General features: G+C 48.2%; 1 long non-coding RNA gene across 1 annotated transcript; it reads right to left on the reverse strand.

The window, feature by feature from the left end:
* Positions 1 to 312: 312 nt before the first annotated feature.
* LOC147596054 (uncharacterized) lies at positions 313 to 8,622 on the reverse strand. The gene is made up of 4 exons (XR_015261643.1): positions 8,529 to 8,622; positions 3,955 to 4,234; positions 3,742 to 3,842; positions 313 to 444 (listed from the first exon to the last, which is right to left on the reverse strand). It is a non-coding gene; the product is annotated as an uncharacterized LOC147596054 (long non-coding RNA).
* Positions 8,623 to 17,693: the final 9,071 nt, after the last annotated feature.

Consider the following 17,693-nt stretch of genomic DNA (forward strand, 5'->3'; position numbering starts at 1 on the left):
ACCCGGGGCGGGGCAGGGCAGCACCAGCCCCTCCAGCAGCACCCACCCCTTTACAGGGAGGGGCCGCCTCCATCACCCTCACTGCCCGCACCTGGGGCTCCTCCAGCCCCAGCCCACAGCTGGAGCCCGGCAGGAACTGGGGGCCATCGCCTGACCCCCACACTGCATCACCTCCTCCCCTGGGCTCCTCACCTCCCATGGCCCCGGGCAAAGGGAGCAGAAACGCAGCCATGAAGTCAAAGGAGACAGCGAGTGTTTATTCAGTCACGCACATAAGTCCGAGCAGCGAGTCTGCTCTGGAGCTTGCAGCCCCCGATCCCCTCTCCGTGTCACTGGAACGACTGCCAAGTCATTCCAGGAGCCACGCTCGTTGGTTCGGCAGGGAACGTACGGTGGGTTGGCTGCGTCCTGGAGCGCCGGGCTGCTGGGCAGACTTGGAGGCTGCTAAAAACAAAGAGCAGGGCACGGAACACCACAAGAGAAGAGAAGAGAGGCAGCTTGCAAGACAGAGGGGCGTAGCGAGAAAGCACGAGGCAGGAAACAGGATAGCGAGAGAAGGATGGGGACAGAGAAGGACAGGGAGCCTGACAGAGGTGGGCAAAGAAGCAGTGGAGAGAGGAAGAGAGGCAGCAGAAAGAGGGAGAGGGAGCGGGACAGAGACCAGCAAAGAAGGATGGGGAGCAGGATGGAGATGCAGGAAAAACCTGAGCTGGGCAGTACGACAGGGAGGTAAAGACAACTAGGTGCAGGAAGCCAGACCGAGAGAGATGGAGAAAGCTAAAGCCATAACAAGAACAGGGCAGAGAGGGAGGAATGAAACAACAGTGAAACAACAGGGACAGGACGCCAGGACATCAAAGGTTGGACAGAAGAGGTGACAGCAAGGGGACAACACAAAACAAATCATACAGCTGCATGCTTAGAGGGCAGAGAGGGAAGAATTAAGAAATAGGGTCAAGGAGCCTGAAAAAAAGAGAGAGCTGGGAAAAAAAAACAAACAGTGTAGCAATGCATACAGAAAGAACAGGGGCAGAATGGAAAATCAGGTGCATCGGGGAGCCAGAGACGGCAAGCTGGATAAAGGAGAAAAGCGACACGCTAGAGGGCACAGAGGGAGGAAATGGAAAACCAGAGACTGGGAGCTGGACAGAGAGAGAGGCAGAAATTAAATGGGCAAGTGCGACAGGCCACAGGGCAGAGAGGGAGCAATGGATAAATACGGTCAGAGGACCAGGCAGAACACAATGTGAAATAATAGGAACACGACTGGCATACAGGGAAGAGGGAAGAATTAAAAAACGGGGACTGAGAAGCTAGACAGAATGACATGGAGAAACAAAAAAATAACAGTGACGGCTTACCAGACAGATAGGGAGCCGCAGGCAGAGAGAGATGGAGGGGAAACAATCAAATAGCGTGCAGCTGCAAGACAGAGAATGTAGAATTTAAACTGAGCATTACAAGCAGGTGGGCTAGCTTTGTGGGTTTAGCCCACAGTACCCATCGCTGTGCAGAAATTACAGAAGTAAATACCTCTGCTCCGTGCATAAGCCTGGCGTACTGCGCACTGGGTAAACAAACCCAGATTTGGGACAGCAAGAGGGATAGGGAGCAGGACAGAATGGGAAAGGAAAAAATGCTGGGAGGCTGAACAAAGGCAAAGAGAAACAAAGACAGAAAGCAGGGCACGGGAACGGAAGCAAAACAAAATAGCGATGGCCTGCAGGACCGAGACGGAGAAATTAAAAAACAACCACGGGGAGCAGCACAGAATGACAGAGAGAGAATAAAAGGACGGAGAGCAGGACAGCTCTGGAGGAAAAATCAACTGTGATAGGCAGTGGGAGAGAGATACCAGAAAAGGAAAAAAACAGTGAGGGAAAGAGAAAGGAAAGAAGAGACACCCAGCTGAACAGGGGAATACAGTTAGAAAAGACAGGAGAGCAAACGGGACACAGAGAGAAAAACAGAAAATAAAGTAGGAGGAAGCAGGGCAACAGGACAAAACCAGGAAAAAATAGGAGTGAGATCTGGACAAAACAGGGAAAAAAAAAAAACTGACCAAGGAAAAGAGACAGAAAGAGGGACAGGGAGATGGCAGAGAAAAGAAACAGCAGCAGCAGGATGGAGATGGGAAAAAACCATCAACCTTAGATTGTCAGGAGGACAGAGAAGAACATGAATACAAGCAATGGCCTGCAGGACCGAGACGGAGAAATTAGAAAACAACCATGGGGAGCAGCACAGAATGACAGAGAGTGAATAAAAGGACAGAGAGCAGGACAGCTCTGGAGGAAAAATCAACTGTGATAGGCAGTGGGAGAGAGATACCAGAAAAGGAAAAAAACAGTGAGGGAAAGAGAAAGGAAAGAAGAGACACCCAGCTGTACAGGGGAGCACAGTTAGAAAAGACAGGAGAGCAAACGGGACAGAGAAAGAAACAAACAGACAATAAAGTGGAAGGAAGCAGAGGAAAAGGACAAAAAGAGGAAAATAAATAGGAATAGGAGTGAGATCGGGACAAAATGGCGGGGGGGGAAACACTGACCAAGGAAAAGAGACAGAAAGAGGGAGAAGGCAGAGAAAAAAAATGGCAGCAGCCAGACGGAGATGGGGGTGGGAAAAAAACCTTGGATAGACAGCAGGACAGAGAAGAACATGAATATGAGCAAGGATCGGGACCTCACTGCACTCTATAGCTTCCTGAAGGCAGGTTGTGATGAACAGGGGTTTGGCCTCTTCTTCCAGGCAACAAGCAGGACCCGAGGAAATGGCCACAAGTTGTACCAGAGGAGGTTTAGATTGGACTTGAGGAAAAACTTTTTCTCCCAAAGAGTGGTAAGGCACTGGAACGGCCTGCCCAGGGAGGTGGTGGAGTCTCCGTCCCTGGCAGTGTTCAAGAGGCGGCTTGATGAGAAGCTACAGGATATGGTTTAGTAGCTGTGGCAGCAATGGTAGTGGGAAGACGGTTGGACTAGATGATCTTATAGGTCCCATCCAACCATGTGATTCTATGATTCTATGATTCTATGAAAGGGATATAGCAAGAAACGACAAGACAGGGAGCAAGACAGACAGAACAAAAAAGCATTGAAAGAGAGAGAGCATGCACTTGTGAGAGCCACAGGGGTTGGAGAGATAAAGATAGATCTCAAAAGAGCTACAAAGGCACATCAACTTAATAAAAAGGGCCAGGGAACAGCATGAAGGCCCAGAGACAGCAAGAGATGAACAGGACGGAGTGAGAGGCAGAATGGAAGAAAAACAGCAACACCAAGCAAGACAAAGGGATAAAGCAAGAAGGGGAAGGGAGGAGAGAGACAGGAAGGCAGGGACTCAGAGCAGCACGTACAGGCACAGGGAGGAAACAAATGCCAGAAAATAGACCAGAGAAACTGCAAAGAAAAAAAGAGAAGGATGCAGAATGGCACAAAGGGAAATAAAAGGAAAAAACAGCGATGGGCTGCAGGACAGAGCCAGAGGGTGGAAAAAAGGAAGAGGAGAGGGGAGAACAAGAGCCCAGATAGAAAAAGAAAGGGTGCTGTACAAGAAGAGAGAGAAGGGGAAAGAGAAAGACTGAGAAAACAAAAAAAAAATAGAACAAGAAGAGAGATACAGGGAAGCCAAGAAAATCACAGCAGCGTGAGAAAGAAAAAGGGAAAGAGAGGCAGCTGGGGGAGGGCCAAGGAGGCCCTGGGATGGAGAGGAGGGGAGAAGGGGCCCCGAGGGCCCGGGACTCACCACAGCTCTCGGCGCTCCAGGGAGAGTTTGCCAGTTCAGACCCTTCTTTCTCTGCTCTTCCCTTCCTCTTCTGTCACTCCAGTTGCTTGACTGTCCCCAACCTAAGAAAAGAGGAGGATGCGTTACAGCTCTTAGGAGACAAAGCTCCCTAGAAACGCAGCCTCGCTCACCCAGTACTTGACCGTGCCCCCTTTTTAAATTATGTGTACAGACCCTGCGGCGCTCTTTGGCGATCTAGCCTGCTGCGGCCTTCAAAACGGGATCTTCCTCACCCAGAGAGGCAGGCTGTCTCTTGCACGCAGCACAGGCAGCTGCCGGTCAGACGGCCTTCAGTTACGTCTTCCGGAATACCGATCCACAGTGACAGGTGGCTGCCTTCGTCCGACCGGACTGCGCACCAGCTTGCGGCTTTGCCACCCCCTTGCCCTTGAGAGAGTGGCTACCTGGAGCGGCTCCACAACCACCGCTGCCCAAAACAGCAGAGGAAAAGGCACTAAAAAGCAATGACAAAGAACAAAGACAAACTGTCAAGACACTAGGAATGACATCGACAGCCTAAAGCATCAGCCAGGCAGGGCTTGCAGCTGACCTTGTGCCGCGGTTTAACCCCAGCCAGCAACTGTGCTCGCTCACTGCCCCCGACCCTGTGGGATGGGGAGAGACTCAGAAAGGTCAACGTGACAACTCTTGGGTCTTGAGATAAAAACAGTTTAATATTAAGGAAAAAAACAACCAACACTGGTAAGGAAAAGCGGAACAAAAAAAAAAAATACAGCAAAAGAAAACCCAAGACATGCAACTGATATAAATGAACACACTTGTAAGTTTCTAATGAAAACATTTAGAGTGTTTTCATTTTAGAATGGAAACAATCTCCATAAAAGTTGGGGGTGGGGGCACTGGGTAAGTTGGGGAACACAGGCAGCACCCCAAGGATACCGAGACAGAGGGGTCATGGGGAGGCAGCGCCAAAAAGGGGGGTGTCGAACAGGGACACAAAACAAGAGTGCAGGGCACGCAACGGGCAAAACACAGGGGAAAAAAAACTCACAAGGGAGGAAAACCTCACACGGTGGGGGGGTGTTTTAGTGAAAAGCATTTGCAAGTGATACAGGGAATTAACAGTCTTCTAAATATTGCTTGATTTAGAAGACTGACTGTCTGCATACTGCTTGATTTAGGAGACTAACTGTCTGCTAGACAATGCCTAACAATCCTCTTTGCCTTGAAACTCACTTAAGCTTATCAGGGACTGGTACTTGTCAAGAAACTGGTATTCAGTCAAGGACTAATATGTCAAGCAAAGGACATAACAGGAGTCGTTCAGAAACTGCTGAAATCCCCAAGTGAAAGGAGAGCATGGGTGAATGACTGAAGTTCATCTAGAGGAAGATCAGACCCCTGAAGAAGTAAACGACCACCAGAGACAGATCTGAAATGCTAACGCAAGTGGTTTTTTAATAACCCCGCCTCGCTTATGCACATGTATGTCTGTATTGTGCAATCCTAGAAATGTGTGTACCTGCACCGGATACATTTTTGGTAAAATGTGCTGTCAGTGTGCATGCTTTTGGAGAAGCAATCCCCCACGCACCCGGTGCCAAATAAACATGCCTGCTTTATAACTCTCTCCGAGTTGTAGAGTTTGATCCACGCGTCAGGAGGGCTGAGAAACACAGAGCGGGACAGTGGGGACGGATACGAGGGAGAGACGGACACGCAAGGACAAGGGGTACGTGCGGGAAGAAAGGTGCGTAAGGATGACCTATAGCAGGGAGTCCACGCAGGACAATCCACAGCACGTAACTCACCTGGCATAACCTGCACGAGATGACCCACACCGGACAATGGACCCACACTGCGTAATCCCCAGCGAGAACCCCTCCGTCTCCCACTGGGTCACACCAACTATCCCCAAATTGAGTGGCTTTTTTTTTTTTCCTTGTCCAGAATATTTTTTTTCCCATGGCCAGACTATGCTCCAGACCACACCTCATTTGATTTTTCCTGTGTCTGAATATTTAGTTAAAAGACTACAGAAGGAAAATCACCACATTCTTAACATTCACTCTAAAATCCATGCGGCAAGTCCCTTAGGAAAAATGCAGTCACGCATCGCAGACGTACCTTGTACTTGCAGACCGCTGCGGCTCCTTTCCATCCATCTCGTACTTTCACGGCCAAGGAAAGGGCGACCACGGTGAAACGCTGGCAGCAGACATTCAGCAGAGAGAGGGAAAAACCCCTTAGTTTGAAGCTAGGCAGGAATCTAACTCTTCCTTTTGGGGCGAGGTTTCTCAGGACTAAAACCACGTGAAGGACAGAGTATCTTGCAGCACCTTTGGTACAGCTGCTGATACCGGCCTTTAAAGCTTTTGCATTTTTCAGACACCCGGGCCTTTTTTTGACTCATTGGCAGCTTTAGTTTCACTCGAACCGCTGTCCTACATACAGGCAGGGGACAGACACAGATGCCTACATACATTTTCTCAACCCTAAGTACAGCCGAGATCTCCTCACCCTCTATGTGCCAAGTTGAATATTTGTTTGTTAAGGAGCACAGCAACACTTCTGTCCTCGTGAACTGCCTCCGAGCAGAGGAGGGCTCTGGGATTTCCTGGACGCCAGTGCTCCCGCTTTCACTGTCAGCTCCGCACGGCCACCCACCGGAAAAAAGGCCTCAAAATAACGAACGTCAGACGATTGCTGCCACACCAAAAGTGCCAGCACTGAAAGCTCGTGCTGCTCCTCGCCGGCCCTTGCCAGCGCCTCTACAGGCCCACAAACGTTATCCAGCCTAGAGACTGCATAAAAGGCAGACCGCCCCAGGCTGCAACACTCTTGCCCAGCGTACACTGACCAGTAACGTCTCCCCCTTCACCTTCCCGAGAGAGACTGTTCCCAGGGAGCCCTCTTCCTCCCATCAATTTACTACACCCTCCCTGCAGTTTTCAGCCTTGTTCCCTCCTCGGCTGTGGTCCCTCAACTTAGCTCTCAAATGGCCAGAAATCAGATTACATCCTCAAAAGAACAACCCCATGCTAACTAAGATGGCGCTTCCTCGCCCAGCTCCTCATCACCATCTGCAAAAAAAAAAACCCCAAAAATAAAACCTACCAAACAGCACCGCCCTTCAACATCACACCACTTACCACCAATCTCTTCTATGGCACTCTCCTCCTCAAAAGCGCCGCAGTGCTCTGCTCACCGGCTCCACTCATTGCCAAGAAGTCCGACGCCGCAACTGCCGCTCGTGGTGCTTCAGATGCTGAGAGACGCAAAGCTCAACTTACTTTTTCTGGGGTGTAGGTAGAAAAAATAGGTGTCATACCAAGCTAACTAGAAAAGTATGTCATTACATGCAATGACAACATTATCAAAAACCACCTGCTTTAGCTTCCTACAAGAAAACAAATGCTCCAGGCTTCATTTCTAGCAAGACCATGCATGCTATCTAACTTCTACCACAGCTACGTTCTGGACAGGGCTGAATGACAAATGTAGCAGAACGTGGTGGCTCGCACACGTGGCCGACAGAGGCACGGAGCTCCTGGCACTGCATCCTGGTGTCTGCTCTGTCAGGGAGGGCTCAGATGGACCAGCCACTCCTTGCTGGCGGCACCTGCCTGTGATTCACTCCTCAGTCCCCTCCAGCAGCCATGCCCAGGCGGCCCCCTTTACAGCTGGAGGCCCCTCATACAGCAGGGCCAGGGCCAGGGCCAGGCCCACCCTCAGCCTCACTGGACCCATGTGGGGCTGCCCCACCTCCAGCCCCAGCTGGAGCCCATCAGGAGCAGGGGCCCTTGCCAAAGCCCCACAGCACATCACCCCCTTCCCTGTGCCTGTCCTCAGCCATCAGCTCTGCACCCAGGGGCTGCAAACACATCCAGGGGCACAGAGGAGGTCACAGACAGTGAGATACAGAACAGAAAAAAAAAAACAGTGACAGTACGCAAGACAAAGAGATAGAGAAAGAAAGATAAGAAAAGAAAGAGAGAGATAGAAAGGCAGAGGCACAGGGCAGGCATGCAGAGGCGCAAAGAAAAGCAGGCCAGAAAACAGGCTGGAGAAATTAGTTGGGGGGAGAAGACGGATGCAGATCAGGACAAAGAGATGGAAAAGGCAAAAACAGCAATGGGCCGCAGGACAGAGACAGAGGACAAACAAAGGAAGGAAAGGGAGCAGAACAAAAGTGCAGGGATACAAAACAAAAGGAAGCGGTAGAACAAGAGATTTAAAGGGAGAGAGAAAGGGGGAAGAGCATACAAGAACAGACAGAAGAGGAGAGGTAGAAGGAAACAATAACAACAACAACAAATCACAGCAGCTTGGGAAAGGTAGGGGTCACGGGAGCGGCAGGGAAGGACAGGGACGCACAAGAGAGGAGGCAGAGCCCCAGGGGCCGGGGACTCACCACAGCTCTCACTCCCGGCACTGCTGGGAGAATCTGACAGGCCAGATGCTGCTTTCTGCTTCTCTCCTCTTCTGTAACTCCGACCACTTGGCTGTCCTCCACCTAAGAGAATACGTGGGTGTCTTACAGCTCTTAGACAAAAAGCTTCCTAGACACGTAGCCACCCACCCACGCTCGCTCGCTCGCGCGCTATGTGGCCGTACCGTGCTTCAGGTTCCACGTACAGACTGTGCAGTGCGCACTGGCGGTCTGGCCTGCTGAAGAGTACAAAGAGGGATCCTTCCTCACCCGGAGAGGCAGGCTAGGCTCTCTCTGGCCTGCAGCGGGAGGCAGCTGCTGGCTGGCTGGCCTTTGGTTTCTTCTTCTTCTCTACCTTTCTGTGGCCTCTCCAGCTTCAGCTGCAGCAGCTCCTCTCCACAGGCAGTAAGCGCTCCATCCGTTCATTTTCGCTCCCGCACCGCCAGGAGAGCGCGGCCGGGCAGAGACAGCCCACACAAGCCTGAGGCGAGTGCAGTCAACAGCGTTCCCAAGGGAGGAACGGACAGCCACGGCCTCTGGGAGAGGGAAAGAAGAAGCAGCGACCGTTATTACCGCACGCGGCCCCTGGCCGGAGCGCCTGCTGCCGCAGGGGATTCTCCAGATACACTGAGGTCCCCCCTCGCAGCCTTCAGGGCAGGGCGTGGCCCGGTGCTACGGGACAGGCTTCAGGGGACGCGCCGGAGCGGCGGGCAGCTGCACGGGGCCGGGGGAGGCTCGGGGGGAGCTCTGGCGAGCTGGGGAGGTGCCCGGCGTCTCCGCCCGGGAGGGGGGGCCCCCTCCTGCCCCTCTTCCCTTCTCTCTGCTCTCGGGTCACTCCCCGGGGCTGCCCTCGCCCGGCTCGGCTCCGAGCGGGCGGCTTGAGGCTCCCCGGGCGGGCAGGAGACAGCGCTGCAGCCACGAAAGGGGCTCGCTCACCTCACGGGTGCCCTCGGTACTCACCCGTCACCGCCGCCGGGACCCGCCGGCCGCACACCGCCATGCTGCTCCCGGCCGCATGCGCAGTCCGAAGTCCGAACACAGTGCCTGCCGGGAGAAGGGCAGAGCACTGCGCACGCGCGACTCCCGAGCTGCAGTTCCCGCTTTCCGTCACCAGGTGGCAGCAGCCCCCCACCGCTCCGGTCCTGGGTGTTCAGCCGGACGAGCCACGGCCGGTTCCTCCCTCCCGTTCGCGCCGTCCGCAGCCGGTCACCCCTTCCCGGGGCACGGCTGCCCCTTCCCCCCGCGCAGCCTGGGCAGTGACATTTGTGGCCTCTGTACCAAAAAGCGTCCCCGTGGGAGGGGGAGAGAATGAGAAGGGTGAAAGTGAGGAAACTCGCGGGTTGAGATGAAAACAGTTTAACAATTAAGAAGAAACAAACCACCACCAATACCCCTTGTGAGGAAAGGAGAGAACAATAAATGCCCAGAAAGAGAAGTGATAAAGCTGAAAACAATTGCAAATTATCAATTAAAACAACTGAGATGGAGTGAGGTGCAGGGAAGCAGGTGGGAGGTTTCAGTTTGGGGGTGGTGGGGGGCAGGCATCACCCCAGGGTCTGCAGGCAGAGGGGTTACGGGGGGCAGGGTCAAATACGGGGAGGCAGAGCAGGGGTGGAGGGGGGAGTGAGGGCATGAGACAGGAGGGCAGGGATTGCGAGGGGGGGGGGGTGCGGAGAAATACCAAAAAACCTCAAAGAGCTAAGGGGAGGGACCAAGGGAGCCAGACACAGAGAGAATGATACAGACAAAAGCGGGCTATGGCACAGAAAGGGAAGAAATTAAAACAAAAGGACAGGGACCTGGAGTAACTTAATCTAATGTAAGAAAGAAAAGGTGTATGTAGGACACAGGGCAGAGAGAGAGGAACTGAAAAATCAGGGACATGGACCTGGACATAGAGAGATAGGGGGGTGGGAACTGTGAAAGGCTAAAAGGCAGATGAGGAGAAATTTTGAAAGTTGTGATAGGAAGACAGACAGATAAATGGAAAAAAAATGGGCAGCAGAGAGAAAAAGAAAGCAAAAAGGTAGAAGGAGAGAGGGAGAGGTATAGGGAAGTAAAAAAAACCTACAGCAGTGAGAGAAAGAGAGGGAGAGGCAGGGGGTGTTACCGAAATCCGGAATAAAACTCCTTAACAGCAACGAGAAGTTAAGAAGCAGGCACTTCTTTATTGCAGCGCTGGGCGCACGGGGGATCGCTCCACCTAGCGTGCGCACCCATTTGATCAACAGCACGGGTTAAATACACATTAATTATACATATTCATTAAATTCCAAGAAATAATATGCATAAACATAAATTTTCTGAGAAACCATTACATCATTTCCCTACCCACTCGCGCATGCCCAGTCTTTTGAGTCGAGGGTCTTTTGGTGGTCTTGGTGGTCATCAAAACGCCCCCTCCTCGAATTCGCTGGTCAAACTCCTCCTTGAAATCTCCATATCTGGTCTTGAGAACAGGTCGCGGTGCTGCTTGATTTTCCTGGCTCCAAAGTGATGGCTCAGGGCCTATTTCTGCAGGTGGTGTTTGGGGGTGTTTGGGACTTACCATTGTATTAAAGATATGCTAGGCTAGCTTCTAACAAATGCGTATTATAAGATCTCTAGGGTCCCACTCCCTCTAAGGACAAATAGATTTCGTATAAAACTTAACCTATGTGACTACAGTTCTACAGTTAGCAAGAATCACCTCATACTGATATTTAATTTTCAACATTTATGTCATGTAACATTTCCCCCCTTTGAGACTTATTTAATTTTTTTCAATAAGTCTCATTTACTTATAACTAATCTCCATAATCAGTAAACCAAAAAGTATTAACATTACTAATAAAATTCCTTTGATAGATTTCATTATTTTTGATATGATTTTGTCTAATTCATTAAAAATGAGAGACTGTTAACTTTAAATGACATATTTCTTTAGAAATCCATTGTTTCTGTTTTGGAGGCTGTGCTTCTTGACTCTCAAATAATGAATCCAAGAATCAATATCTTCAAATTTAGGGGCTGTATATATTGCTAGAAGCACCTGATATGGTTCTTTCCATTTTTATTGAAGAGTTTCTGATTCCCAAATTTTCAGGTACACGTAATCTCCTGGTTAAAAATGATGAACCGGGGAATCTAAAGAAAGAGGCTCTGTGGCAGTTCCATATCCATATCAGAGTTCTTCCAAGGGATATCAAATACAATTCCATTTCATTATCCCCAGTAGCAGTCACATTTTGAATAAGGGTTAGAGTCTGATAAGATTTTCCATTAACATATGGACTAATTTTAGTCCTAGATCTGGATTGAATCTTGATTCTCGGAAGTGCTTAAGGAAGAGCATGAGGCCATTTTAAAGATATTTTCTGACAAATTTTACTTGTCTATTAGATTGTGGCCTTCAAGGAGTGTGTAAATTCAATTTGATTCCCAGAATTTTCCTCAATATTTGAATAATTTCAGACACAAAATGAGGACCTCTATTTGATTATATTCTTTTGGGGATTCCAAACCATGATATTATTTCTTTTAACATATTTTTAGCCACTTCTCTTGCCTATTGGTGCGACAGGAAAAGAAAATCTTTTGGCCATATTTACTAATACCAATAGATACCTATATCCATTTTGTTGTGGCAATTCTGAAAAATCAATCTGCCAATAATTTTCAGGCAAGTTTCCCATATATATGGTTCCTGGGGGTGGTTATTTAATATTTCTCGGGTTATTCTTTAAACAAGTTTCACACTTTTTGTTACTGATTTTATTAGCTTTATCATCCTAACACTAATCACCTGTCTTCTTAAATCACTGATCATTGCCTCTGTTTCCCAATGAATTTTTCTATGCTTTTAGCTTTGATTGTGGTGAGACCACAACTTGATTTTTAGGACTAATGATCATTTTTCATATTTATTTGAATTGATTTAGCTAATTCCAAATCAACCTTACTGTAATTTGGGGTTTGTTGTTCAAATTTCACTTCTTTAACTAGTATTATTGTCATGATGCCTTTTTCTGCTCTCTTCTTTGCCTTTTTATTGACTAATTTATTTCCAATATTCACTGGGAAATTCCCAAATTGGTGGGCTTTGCAGTGCATTACTGCAGCTTCTTTGGGTTTCTGCACCACTTGGAGCAATTGCAGAATTTCTTCTTGGTGTTTCATGGATGTTCCTTGTGCTGTCAGCATTCCTCTTTCTTTCCATGTGGCTCCATGGGCATGTACTACTCCAAAAGCATACTTTAAATCAGTCCATATATTCACTTTTTATGTTCTGTCCATTTTAGGGCTTTTATGAGGGCTAGTTATCAATTCAGCCTTTTGTGCTGAGGTGTTCACTGAGAGCGGCTTTGCATCAATAACAGAGTTTGTTATTGTTATTGCATATCCAGCCAATCTTCTTCCATTTCTCACGAGGCTGCTTCCATCAGTACATATCTCGAATTCTGGGTCAGGTATGTTCACTCTTCTGTTACTTCTGCTGGAATAAACTTGTTTGATGGTCTGTAGACAGTCATGACTTAGAACTTCTTCTTCTATTGAACTTAAAAAGATGGCAGGATTTATTGTTGTAGTTGTTTTTGATTTGACATAATCTTGTTCCAACAGGACAATGTGATGTTTGAGCATCCTGCTTGGGGATAACCAGTGTCCTCCTTTCTGTTCCAGAACAGAAAGTACCATATGCGGTACATAAGCTGTTCTTGGGTGTCCCGTTGTCAGCTTACAAGCTTCTTAAGTCAGGAGGACAGTTGCTGCTACAGCCCATAGACAACCTGGTCATCCTTAGCTAACATTGTCCAATTGTTTGGAGAAATAACCAACCGGTCTTCTTCATTCTCCATTTTTCTGAGAAAGGATTCTTCTGAGGGCCAAATGTTGTCTTTCATGAACAAACAGTTCAAAGGGTTTGGTTAAATCGGGCAACCCTAGAGCAGGAGTGAACATCAGAGCTACCTTTACATTCTGGAATGCCTTTCGAGCTTCAGGTTCTCACACAAGGGGTCCCTCCTTCAATTCCTTTAATCCACAGGTGACACCAGCCAGCCATTCCCAGAAATGTTTGCAGCTCCTTAGCTCCTTTTGGCTCCGGCATTTGGCAAATTGCCTCTTTTCTCTCATTTCCCAGTTGTCTTTGTCCCTGTGTGATTTCAAATCCCAAATACATGACAGTCTCTTTTCCAATCTGTGCTTTCTTCTTGGAAAATCTGTTATCACTTTGGCCCAAGAAATTTAGCAGGTTAGTAGTCAAGTTGAAATATTCTTCTCTGGTTTCTGTGGCTATTAAAATATCATCTACATATTGCAACACCAGTCTTTCAGGATAAGTTATTTTGCATGTTTCTAATTCCTTAGCCAATTGATTTCCAAAGATCATTGGGCTATTTTTAAATCCTTGAGGTAGCACTGCCCAGGTGAGCTGAGTCTTCTGCCTAGTTGTGGGATTTTGCAGTTCAAAGGCAAAATATGCCTGACTATTTTTGTCAAGAAGAATACAGAAAAAGGCATCCTATAAGTTCAATACAGTGAACCACTTGTGATTTTCTTTTAAAGCTGTCAACAAGGATACAGGTTTGCCACTAAGGGGTGAATATCTTGAACTATTAAATTTATTGCTATTAAAATCTTGTACTAACCTATATTCCTCACTTTCTGGCTTTTTCACAGGTAAAATGGGAGTATTGAATTCTGATTCACATTCGACTAATAGTCGATATTTTTTTAAAAAATTTTCAATCATTTTCTCAAGGCCTCTTCTAGCTTCTAATTTTAAAGGGTACTGGTTTTGTCTTACCGGTTTGGTGCTCTCCTTTAGAAAAATCTTTACCGGTTCTGCTGCTTTTGAATGTCCGGGAACTTCGCCAGCCCACACCAAAGGGTTACTGCATTGTCCACTTCTTGAGGGATTTCATATGGCTCTGAAGTTGTCTGCAACATAAAAATTCTTGCCTCTCTGGCTTTTGATTAGGGTATATTTAATTGAATGTCACAGTTTTAAAAATTAATTTGTGCTTTCAATTTGCTCAATAAATCTCTCCCCACTAAGGCAACAGGACACTCTGGCATGTATAAAAATTAGCCAGTTCCCCATTTTTACCCACCTTAAAGTTAAGGATTGAATGAAAAAATTATTTTCAGCTTTCCCTGTGGCACCAATTTTGTCTACATGCTTTTTACTCAATTTTCTTCTACCAGTACTTAAAATGAATAGCTCCAGTATCAAAATAGAAAATCCATGGTTTGGGTCCCCAGCTGGATTGTAACCAGGGGTTCTGCTGCGGAATTCTCCCCCAGTCCTCTTTGCACCTCTGACACAGGCATCTGCTGTGCTGCCAGTTTTTTGTTTCTTTTTCAGAATAAGGACACGCATTTTTCCAGTGCCACCATGCTTCACACTTTGCACACTGATATTCCCAATCTCTCTCCTACTGCAGTTATTTTATCCATTCCTCTACCACACCCCGACCTCATCCCCGGTTTGTTCCCCTACTGCTTGTCGAAGTGGTAGGGGGGGCAAGGCTTGAGCCGCTCCTTGTTCTATCTGGTCTTGTCAGCTTCCAGTTCTCCCTGCAATAGGACTGAAACCCTCATAATTCAACTGTCCCACTCTACAGCTCCCACCAGGGGTTCGGTGTTCTGGCCCCTTTTTCTACTGTTTCATTTGTTAAACCTGCATCAACACTTCCAGACCACACATAAAGATAATACAGAAATTTAACACATGAATTCTATGCTTTCCTCTTCAGTTCCACATTTTAAACATCACTTTCTATACTACAAGCCAGGATCTTTTCAACCTTTTTCCTTTTTTTTTTTTTTTTTTTTTTTTTTAATGCCAAAACCATCGGATCCTTGGGGACGTATCTGCAATCTTTCTGCCACTTGGGATGATTTCCCAAAGTAAAGAACAAATCAACATCGGGGACCACATCTCACTTTCCTTCCCTTCTACAAGATAACATCAACTGTAAAATATTGGATCAATTTTTTTTTTTTCTAGTTACTGGGTCTCCCCTTATATCCTCCCAATGTTTAAGAACACATCCCAGTGGAGACTTCATTAATATTTCCCCTACCATTGAGGTAGACATAGAAGATATGTGTTTTCCCATATTTTACAAAGGAGTTTTTGGTACCAAAAAGACAATAACACTGTTCTACAAACAAAGTCAATCCCGTCACCAAGAAAAGTTTAAAACCCCAAATGCAATACTGTATATCATTCAAGTCCCTACACTGCAACACATGCATACAGACTTAAAAACAAAACAAAACAAAACGCACTGAAGCAACAATTACCAGCTTGTAAATCACTTCTAAAACACCCTGGGGCCCCTTTCCAAGCTATGTACAAATCTTACCAATACTCCCCATACTCTTACTCTTAAACAATTTAGACTAAATGCCAAATACCAGATAAATGCAAATGACAATCGTCCCAAATACAAAAACCAAACAAATGCAAATGACAATTGTCCCAAATACAAAAACCAAACAAATGCAAATGACAATTGTCCCAAATACACAAATGTCCAACCCAGCAATAGCTTTCGCTTATGACCTACGGGCAGATGCCTAGGCTTCCAAACCAAACGGGTACCCTCTAAGCCCCAACCCTGCGAAGCTTTCGCCGCGCCTTACGGGCAGGCTATCCAGACCAGACAGATTTCAAAGAAGAAGTGCCTTACCCTTTTCTCCAGGGAACGTTGCGAGGAGCTTTGTGAGTCGAGAGCGATGGGTCTCCACGAGAATACCTCGGTGCCGGCTGGAGTTCGATCAACACTCGATCTCGTTCAGTCTCACTCGCAAGGTCCCATCTGGGTCGCCAAAACTGTTACCGAAATCCGGAATAAAACTCCTTAACAGCAACGAGAAGTTAAGAAGCAGGCACTTCTTTATTGCAGCGCTGGGCGCACGGGGGATCGCTCCACCTAGCGTGCGCACCCATTTGATCAACAGCACGGGTTAAATACACATTAATTATACATATTCATTAAATTCCAAGAAATAATATGCATAAACATAAATTTTCTGAGAAACCATTACATCATTTCCCTACCCACTCGCGCATGCCCAGTCTTTTGAGTCGAGGGTCTTTTGGTGGTCTTGGTGGTCGTCAAAACGCCCCCTCCTCGAATTCGCTGGTCAAACTCCTCCTTGAAATCTCCATATCTGGTCTTGAGAACAGGTCGCGGTGCTGCTTGATTTTCCTGGCTCCAAAGTGATGGCTCAGGGCCTATTTCTGCAGGTGGGGTTTGGGGGTGTTTGGGACTTACCATTGTATTAAAGATATGCTAGGCTAGCTTCTAACAAATGCGTATTATAAGATCTCTAGGGTCCCACTCCCTTTAGGAACAAACGAATTTTATGAAGATTTAACCTATGTGACTACAGTTCTACAGTTAGCAAGAATCACCTCATATTGATATTTAATTTTCAATGTTTATGTCATGTAACAGGGGGATGAGGATGCAGAAGAGGGATGAAACAACGCTGCTGGTCCAGGACCCATTGCTTCTCCTGCTCTCAGATCTGCTGCGAGAATTTGACGGTTTGGATGAGTTTTTCTCTCTCTCTCTCTCACCCCACCCTCCCTTCCTCCGCTGTACCTCTGGTCACTTCACTGTCATCCACTTAAGAGAACAGATTGGCGTCTTACACTCTTACAGTAGGAGGCTTTGAGGACACACAGCCTCACGCGCACACACGTGCCTGTCCTGCGCTTTCGGTTGCATACAGACCCTGCGGTGCATGTTGCCAGTCTGGCCTGCCGCCGGCTACAAAGAGGAATTCTTCCTCACCTGGAGAGGGAGGCTCCCTCTGGGCTGCAGCAGGAGGCCGATACCAGTCAGACGGCATTTGTTTTTTTCTTCCTTACCTTTCACCAGCCTCTCCAGCTTCCCGCTGCAGCAGCTCCTGTCCACAGCCAGTAAGTCCTCCCATGGCTCGCACTGGCCCCTCCACGGCCACCCGGGGCGGGGCAGGGCAGCACCAGCCCCTCCAGCAGCACCCACCCCTTTACAGGGAGGGGCCGCCTCCATCACCCTCACTGCCCGCACCTGGGGCTCCTCCAGCCCCAGCCCACAGCTGGAGCCCGGCAGGAACTGGGGGCCATCGCCTGACCCCCACACTGCATCACCTCCTCCCCTGGGCTCCTCACCTCCCATGGCCCCGGGCAAAGGGAGCAGAAACGCAGCCATGAAGTCAAAGGAGACAGCGAGTGTTTATTCAGTCACGCACATAAGTCCGAGCAGCGAGTCTGCTCTGGAGCTTGCAGCCTCCGATCCCCTCTCCGTGTCACTGGAACGACTGCCAAGTCATTCCAGGAGCCACGCTCGTTGGTTCGGCAGGGAACGTACGGTGGGTTGGCTGCGTCCTGGAGCGCCGGGCTGCTGGGCAGACTTGGAGGCTGCTAAAAACAAAGAGCAGGGCACGGAACACCACAAGAGAAGAGAAGAGAGGCAGCTTGCAAGACAGAGGGGCGTAGCGAGAAAGCACGAGGCAGGAAACAGGATAGCGAGAGAAG

The sequence above is a fragment of the Chlamydotis macqueenii genome, unplaced genomic scaffold (assembly GCF_036417535.1).
Source record: "Chlamydotis macqueenii isolate bChlMac1 unplaced genomic scaffold, bChlMac1.mat HAP1_SCAFFOLD_238, whole genome shotgun sequence".
Taxonomy (NCBI): domain Eukaryota; kingdom Metazoa; phylum Chordata; class Aves; order Otidiformes; family Otididae; genus Chlamydotis; species Chlamydotis macqueenii.